This window comes from Poecilia latipinna, unplaced genomic scaffold (assembly GCF_001443285.1).
Source record: "Poecilia latipinna isolate Pla-1442-1.1 unplaced genomic scaffold, P_latipinna-1.0 Scaffold4265, whole genome shotgun sequence".
In the NCBI taxonomy this organism is placed as follows: domain Eukaryota; kingdom Metazoa; phylum Chordata; class Actinopteri; order Cyprinodontiformes; family Poeciliidae; genus Poecilia; species Poecilia latipinna.
In genome coordinates, this window is record NW_015116881.1 from 1 (window position 1) to 7,522 (window position 7,522).

Here is a 7,522-nt window from a genome sequence, read left to right on the forward strand (position 1 = left end):
AGAATGGTAGCCGGCAATAATAGACGAGGTGAGTCAGAACAGATTTGATGGTCCGCCAGCTCCCTCGTCCCTACTGACGGACCTTGGCTTTTGACAGCAAGTGACAATTGGCGACATAGTGTCCTGCCTCCCCGCAATAGAGGCAGAGTCTTGCCCGCCTCCGACGTTGTCTCTCCTCGGGAGAGAGTCTGGCTTGGCCAATTTGCATGGGCTCTGGATCTGTGGGATTCGGTACCGTTTCTGTTTGCACCGCACTGCGGGGAACGAGTTGCGGTCCAGGCGGCGGATTTCTGTTACCTCTTTCCCTGGCTCGCGCTCGAACTCTGTTATCCAATCTGATAGACAACTTAATTAAATCCTCAAGTGATTCTGGTTCATCTAGTGTGGCTAGTTCATCTTTTAAAGAGTCATTCAAAGCGTCTAAATACACGCTCTTTAAGGCCGAGTCGTTCCAGCCCGAAGCGGCTGCTTGGATGCGAAAATCGATGGAGAAGTCAGCTACAGACTTCTGTCCCTGTTTGAGTTTCAACAGAGCCCTGGAACTTAACGATTTATCAGTCTCTTGGTTAAAGGCTTGTTTGAACTCAGTTATGAACTCGTCAAATGTGCAACCATATTGAGGAATGGACGTGAACTTAACTTCTGCCCAGTCTAGGGCGCGGCCGGACAGATGAGCTATGATATATGAGATCTTAGCCGAATCATGGGGAAACTTATGAGGTGAATGATTGAACTGAATATTGCACTGCATTAAAAATCCCCTGCATCTTCTGGGATCTCCGTCAAACCTTGGAGGACTTGGCAGCTGGCAGTCGGAAAACGTGGTCTGGATCGGGACCGGGGGCTGAGCGGGTTCCTGGGCCGGATCGGGAGCTGAATCCGGAGGAGATGCCTGTCGGAACTTATCGCGGAGAAAATCAGTTAGCTCGGCTAGACGGTTGTTTGTCTCCGACTGTCGCTTCCCCAGTTCTTGAAGTGCGGCTTCATGGCTCTGGATTAGAGTTTGTTGGTGATGAAGCTCTCTCTGAACTGCTTCCGCTGGGTCTTTGGCTTGGCCAGAGTGTTCTGTCATGATGGGTTTGAGACTCTTGACCCACATGCAGAAACACTCAGAGAATGGGTTTAGTCAAAAGGTTTATTTACAGCTCTGACAAAAGAAAAAAGATAGTTGGAGTTTATTCTTTCTTCGGTCCAGGATCCGGGAATTACTGCACACAGGTAGAGAGCAATGGTGAGTTCAAATGCGGATGGGAAACTTCAGTTCTAAGGGAACTCCGTGAGTTCTTACTTGTAGTGGCTGGAGAGCGAGTGGGGAGAGGCAAGCGGAGCCAGGTAGGCAAGGCAATTTCCAGGTTGTGGGCTGCTCAGGTGGTTCACAGGGCTGGAGGGCGGACAGGGTGGTCTAACTCACAAGACCGAGAGGAAACGGTGCAGCAGCGGCACGAGAGGATTCTTCCAAGACTCCGGTAACTCGAACGGTTCCGATGCAACAACCTAGAGAGGATCCACAAAAACAGATTAGACTATGAAGAAGCAACGTAGCAAAATCTCAAGCTGTTTAGCAACACTATGAGGGCTCTGTTTACCACTGCTGGCAAACACTCTGGCGAGGAGGAACTGGCCGCCTGCTGCTCATATACTCCTCACGGTGATGATCATTTCTTGCAGGTGTGTCAACCAAGACCTGTTGGTCCAACCTCTGGGAAAAAACAGCCACAAGGTGCCCTCTGGTGGATAGACCTGGAAAAACACTAACCCAGCCTGGTCCCCAACATTNGGCCAGAGTGTTCTGTCATGATGGGTTTGAGACTCTTGACCCACATGCAGAAACACTCAGAGGAGAATGGGTTTAGTTAAAGGTTTATTTACAGCTCTGACAAAAACAAGATAGTCAGTTGGAGTTTATCTGTCTTCGGTCCAGGATCCGGGGATTACTGCACACAGGTAGAGAGCAATGGTGAGTTCAAATGCGGATGGGAAACTTCAGTTCTAAGGGAACTCCGTGAGTTCTTACTTTTAGTGGCTGGAGAGCGAGCGGGGAGAGGCAAGCGGAGCCAGGTAGGCAAGGCAATTTCCAGGTTGTGGGCTGCTCAGGTGGTTCACAGGGCTGGAGGGCGGACAGGGTGGTCTAACTCACAAGACCGAGAGGAAACGGTGCAGCAGCGGCACGAGAGGATTCCTCCAAGACTCCGGTAACTCGAACGGTTCCGATGCAACAACCTAGAGAGGATCCACAAAAACAGATTAGACTATGAAGAAGCAACGTATCAAAATCTCAAGCTGTTTAGCAACACTATGAGGGCTCTGTTTACCACTGCTGGCAAACACTCTGGCGAGGAGGAACTGGCCGCCTGCTGCTCATATACTCCTCACGGTGATGATCATTTCTTGCAGGTGTGTCAACCAAGACCTGTTGGTCCAACCTCTGGGAAAAAACAGCCACAAGGTGCCCTCTGGTGGATAGACCTGGAAAAACACTAACCCAGCCTGGTCCCCAACAGTACCCTCCCCTCAATGACCGCCACCTGGCGGTCCCGAAGAAGTAGAAGGTTGGGAGGAACGAAAATTGGAAATGAGGGTCGAATCCAAAATAAAGGAACCGGGTACCCACATGCGGTCCTCTGGCCCGTAACCCTCCCAGTCCACCAGGTATTGCCAACCCCGCCCACGACGGCGGGAGTCCACAATCCGGCGGACCGTGTAGGCAGGGTGACCGTCAATGTCGAGGGGGGCAGGGGGCTCAGCAGGGGGGCACAGTGGACTTGAATGGACTGGTTTAATCTGAGAAACGTGAAAGGTAGGATGGATGCGGAGTGAGGGTGGCAGGCGCAGACGGACAGCGGACGGACCGACGAGCTGCTCCACCTCATAGGGTCCAACGAAACGGGGAGACAATTTCTTCGACACGGACTTCAAAGGAATGTCCTTGGCAGAGAGCCAGACCTTCTGGCCAGGAAGGAACGTGGGGGCGGCACGCCTCCTACGATTGGCCCAACGACGATTCTGCTCTGTCGTGCGGTTGAGGGCGACAATAGTCCTGTCCCAGATGGTCTTACACCGGCGAATGTGATGCTGGACAGAGGTTACCGAGATCTCCTTCTCCTCAGCAGAAAAGAGTGGGGGTTGATAACCAAGTGATGCCTCAAAAGGGGAAAAACCTGTAGCAGACGAGCGGTGCGAGTTATGTGCATATTCAACCCACGGTAAGTAAAGGCTCCAGTCGGTTGGGCTTGAAGATGTGAGGCATCTGAGGGTGGCCTCTAACTCCTGATTCAGACGCTCAACTTGGCCATTAGACTGGGGGTGATAACCTGACGTGAGTGAAACCTTGGCACCAAGAGCCGAACAAAAATGTTTCCACACTCGGGAGGAAAACTGTGGACCCCGATCAGAGAGGATCTCCTGTGGGATACCATGCAGCTTAAAGACATGCTTCACGAGCAGCAGAGCAGTCTGAAGGGCTGAGGGAAGCTTCTTTAAAGGGACCAGATGGCAGGCCTTAGAAAAACGATCAATGATTGTTAAAATGGTAGACATACCTTTAGACACGGGTAATCCGGTGACGAAATCAATGGCAACGTGAGACCAAGGTCGCTTGGGGGTGGGCAGGGGTTGCAGCAGGCCGGAGGGAGGCTGGTGGGAAGCCTTGTTTCTGGCACAAATGGAACAGGCCAACACATATTCCCTGACGTCTCTGTGTATGGATGGCCACCAGAAACGACGGTTGATTAGCGCCACCGTTCTGCTGACCCCTGGATGACCTGAAAACTTAGAGGTATGCATCCAGGTTATCAGGCGGGCTCTGACGGATGGGGGAACGTAAATCTTGTTGCTAGGACCAGTGCCAGGATCAGGCTCTGATTGTTGGGCCTGCTTAACCAGGTCTTCTATTTCCCAGGTCACCATGGCGACAGAGCAGCTAGGAGGCAAAATAGGACTGGGTGACTTCTCGGACTCATCTGGAGAATATAACCTGGAGAGAGCATCGGGTTTCACATTTCTGGATCCTGGGCGGTAAGAAATAGACAGATTAAATCGAGAAAAGAACAATGACCATCGGGATTGGCGGGGATTCAGTCTCTTAGCTGATTTGAGGTATGATAAGTTCTTGTGATCAGTCCAAACTAAAACCGGATGTTCTGCACCTTCTAACCAGTGTCTCCACTCTTCCAACGCTAGCTTGATAGCCAGCAACTCCCTGTCACCCACATCATAATTTCTCTCCGCTGGGGAAAGTTTGCGAGAAAAAAAGGCACAAGGGTGGGTCTTGTGATCATTCTCGGAGAACTGGGAGAGAACAGCTCCCACCCCTGTCTCGGAGGCATCTACCTCTAGGATGAACTGCTTAGCGGGGTCAGGTTGTATGAGGATGGGCGCATTAGCAAACAGGGTCTTGAGTTGAGTGAAGGCAGCCTCAGCCTCCGGGGACCAACAGTAAGGAACCTTGGTGGAGGTCAGAGCGGTTAAAGGTTGGGCAGTTAGACTGTAGTTACGAATGAACCGTCTATAAAAATTAGCAAAACCGAGAAACCTTTGCAACTGTTTTCTATTCTCAGGGATAGGCCAGTCTAAGACTGCTCTGATCTTTTCCTCTGTAGGTTTGACCTGTCCGCCCTCTAGAGCATAACCCAGGAACGTGACAGATTGTTTGTGAAACTCACATTTCTCCGCTTTACAAAACAGTTTGTTCTCCAGAAGACGCTGCAGAACTTGGCGGACATGACTCCTGTGCTCGGGTAAGCTCTTAGAATAAATCAGGATATCATCCAAGTAGACAAAAACAAACACGTTTAGAAAGTCTCTTAAGACATCATTTACTAAGGCCTGAAAAAATGCTGGCGCGTTAGTTAGCCCGAAAGGCATCACCAGATACTCGAAATGACCTAGGGGGGTCTTGAATGCCGTCTTCCACTCGTCCCCTTTTCTCATACGGAGCAGATGATACGCGTTTCTCAGGTCAAGCTTAGTAAACAACGTAGCCCCGTGGAGTGGCTCAAACGCTGAAGAGAGAAGTGGTAGAGGATACTTATTTTTAATCGTTATCTGGTTCAAACCTCTATAGTCAATACATGGTCTGAGAGACCCATCTTTTTTGCTGACAAAAAAAAAACCCGCACCCAGAGGTGAAGAGGACGGTCGGATAATCCCTGCAGCTGATGATTCCTTTATGTATCTCTCCATGGTCTCCCTCTCTGGCTTAGAGATGTTATAAAGTCTACTGTTGGGTAGAGGGGCTCCCGGCAGGAGATCAATAGCGCAATCATATGGTCTGTGGGGAGGGAGAGAGGATGCCTTGGATTTACTGAAAACCTGAGCTAAATCATGGTATTCGACGGGCACCCCGGAAATATCTGGAGGGTCAGCCCCATTACTTTCTGCCGGGGGCGGACCTGGAGAAACGGCTGAGCGGAGACAGTGGAAATGACAAAATGCTGACCATGATTCAATGTGTTGGTCTGACCAGTTGATATTAGGATTGTGTTGTTGTAACCATTCAAAACCTAGAATTAGCGGAGAACTTGCCGTAGGAAAGACATAGAAAGATATGGTTTCAGAGTGGTTACCTGAGACTACTAGTTGAACTGGTTTGGTCTTGTGAGTGATCTGTGGAAGTGCCTTACCATCGAGAGCAGACACACGGAGAGGGGTTTGAAGAAGAACGGTCTCTATCTCCAACTGCTGGACTAAACTGGAGTCAAGGAGGTTACGTTCACAACCCGAGTCGAGTAGTGCAGAAATAGGCATGGTGCGGTTATGACAAAGAATGGTAGCCGGCAATAATAGACGAGGTGAGTCAGAACAGATTTGATGGTCCGCCAGCTCCCTCGTCCCTACTGACGGACCTTGGCTTTTGACAGCAAGTGACAATTGGCGACATAGTGTCCTGCCTCCCCGCAATAGAGGCAGAGTCTTGCCCGCCTCCGACGTTGTCTCTCCTCGGGAGAGAGTCTGGCTTGGCCAATTTGCATGGGCTCTGGATCTGTGGGATTCGGTACCGTTTCTGTTTGCACCGCACTGCGGGGAACGAGTTGCGGTCCAGGCGGCGGATTTCTGTTACCTCTTTCCCTGGCTCGCGCTCGAACTCTGTTATCCAATCTGATAGACAACTTAATTAAATCCTCAAGTGATTCTGGTTCATCTAGTGTGGCTAGTTCATCTTTTAAAGAGTCATTCAAAGCGTCTAAATACACGCTCTTTAAGGCCGAGTCGTTCCAGCCCGAAGCGGCTGCTTGGATGCGAAAATCAATGGAGAAGTCAGCTACAGACTTCTGTTCCTGTTTGAGTTTCAACAGAGCCCTGGAACTTAACGATTTATCTGTCTCTTGGTTAAAGGCTTGTTTGAACTCAGTTATGAACTCGTCAAATGTGCAACCATATTGGGGAATGGACGTGAACTTAACCTCTGCCCAGTCTAGGGCGCGACCTCACAGATGTGCTATGATATATGAAATCTTAGCTGAATCATGGGGAAACTTATGAGGTGAATGATTGAACTGAATATTGCACTGCATTAAAAATCCCCTGCATCTTCTGGGATCTCCGTCAAACCTTGGAGGACTTGGCAGCTGGCAGTCGGAAAATGTGGTCTGGATCGGGACCGGGGGCTGAGCGGGTCCCTGGGCCGGATCTGGAGTTGAATCCGGAGGAGATGCCTGTCGAAACTTATCGTGGAGAAAATCAGTTAGCTCGGCTAGACGGTTGTTTGTCTCCGACTGTCGCTTCCCCAGTTCTTGAAGTGCGGCTTCATGGCTCTGGATTAGAGTTTGTTGGTGATGAAGCTCTCTCTGAATTGCTTCCGCTGGGTCTTTGGCTTGGCCAGAGTGTTCTGTCATGATGGGTTTGAGACTCTTGACCCACATGCAGAAACACTCAGAGAATGGGTTTAGTCAAAAGGTTTATTTACAGCTCTGACAAAAGAAAAAAGATAGTTGGAGTTTATTCTTTCTTCGGTCCAGGATCCGGGAATTATTGTAGTAGCTGGAGAGCGAGTGGGGAGAGGCAAGCGGAGCCAGGTAGGCAAGGCAATTTCCAGGTTGTGGGCTGCTCAGGTGGTTCACAGGGCTGGAGGGCGGACAGGGTGGTCTAACTCACAAGACCGAGAGGAAACGGTGCAGCAGCGGCACGAGAGGATTCTTCCAAGACTCCGGTAACTCGAACGGTTCCGATGCAACAACCTAGAGAGGATCCACAAAAACAGATTAGACTATGAAGAAGCAACGTAGCAAAATCTCAAGCTGTTTAGCAACACTATGAGGGCTCTGTTTACCACTGCTGGCAAACACTCTGGCGAGGAGGAACTGGCCGCCTGCTGCTCATATACTCCTCACGGTGATGATCATTTCTTGCAGGTGTGTCAACCAAGACCTGTTGGTCCAACCTCTGGGAAAAAACAGCCACAAGGTGCCCTCTGGTGGATAGACCTGGAAAAACACTAACCCAGCCTGGTCCCCAACAGACTCTCTGGGTCATTCCAGGCCAGAACACTAATATTATTATTACTTCCAGTCACCAGAAACATGTT

The 7,522-nt window shown here is 50.3% G+C and overlaps 1 long non-coding RNA gene across 1 annotated transcript; it reads right to left on the reverse strand.

Annotated features, from left to right (window-relative positions):
- Positions 1 to 1,121: 1,121 nt before the first annotated feature.
- On the reverse strand, positions 1,122 to 2,021 carry LOC106942423 (uncharacterized). The gene is made up of 2 exons (XR_001423627.1): positions 1,587 to 2,021; positions 1,122 to 1,494 (listed from the first exon to the last, which is right to left on the reverse strand). It is a non-coding gene; the product is annotated as an uncharacterized LOC106942423 (long non-coding RNA).
- Positions 2,022 to 7,522: the final 5,501 nt, after the last annotated feature.